Below are 1093 nucleotides of genomic sequence, written 5' to 3'. Positions count from 1 at the left end.
GATTCAAGACCTTTTTTGTTAAAAGTAAATGTATTTTTGAAATTCTGAGGCAATTGACTCCTGTCTAATGATTGCATTTCATGGGGTTTACATTTCATGAGATTTACAGAGGATAAGTAATTCTTGTGATATATGATTTTGCCAATTGTTTGAAACTTCAACTTTCTACACATTTAAAAGGACGAATTAAATGTCTACATTTTTAACATACAATATGCATTGAGTACACATTGGGTCACAGGTGCCATGTTTATTCACTTCAGCGAAAGACCTTTATAAAGAACTTTAATTTATATATTGTCTTGCATCTTAAAGATGTTCTAAAGCACCTCATAGACTTCGGGAGGCGGTCATGGGGGTGAGTGGTCACACATTTGGTGGCTCCTGCTCGAGGTGGAATTTCTTGGTCCTTTCCCACCCGATTTAGGGAGTGATTGCTGATGTGAGGTGCATGTGCACTGAGGAATTGAAGTGCTCCTTATCAGTGAGATCAGTTTATGGCTTACCAGATGAGGGGCAAAATTCTCCTGAAACGGCGCGATGTCCGCCGACTGGCGCCCAAAATGGCGCCAATCAGACGGGCATCGCGCCGCCCCAAAGGTGCGGAATGCTCCGCATCTTTGGGGGCCGAGCCCCAACATTGAGGGGCTAGGCCGGCGGCGGAGGAATTTCCGCCCCGCCAGCTGGCGGAAACGACCTTTGTTGCCCCGCCAGCTGCCGCGGAAATGACATGTCGGGGCGGCGCATGCGCGGGAGCGTCAGCGGCCGCTGACAGTTTCCCACGCATGCGCAGTCTCTTCCGCCTCCGCCATGGTGGAGACCGTGGCGGAAGGGAAAGAGTGCCCTCATGGCACAGGCCCGCCCGCGGATCGGTGGGCCCCGATCGCGGGCCAGGCCACCGTGGGGGCACCCCTGCGCCCCCCCCCCCCCCCCAAGGACCCCGGAGCCCGCCCACGCCGCCTTGTCCCGCCGTTCAAAAGGTGGTTTAATCCACGCCGGCGGGACAGGCAATTTATTGGCGGGACTTCGGCCCATCCGGGCCGGAGAATCGAGCGGGGGTGCCCGCCAACCTGTGCGGTGCGATTCCCGCCCC

The sequence above is a fragment of the Scyliorhinus torazame genome, chromosome 11 (assembly GCF_047496885.1).
Source record: "Scyliorhinus torazame isolate Kashiwa2021f chromosome 11, sScyTor2.1, whole genome shotgun sequence".
Taxonomy (NCBI): domain Eukaryota; kingdom Metazoa; phylum Chordata; class Chondrichthyes; order Carcharhiniformes; family Scyliorhinidae; genus Scyliorhinus; species Scyliorhinus torazame.
This window is presented reverse-complemented; position numbering follows the sequence as displayed.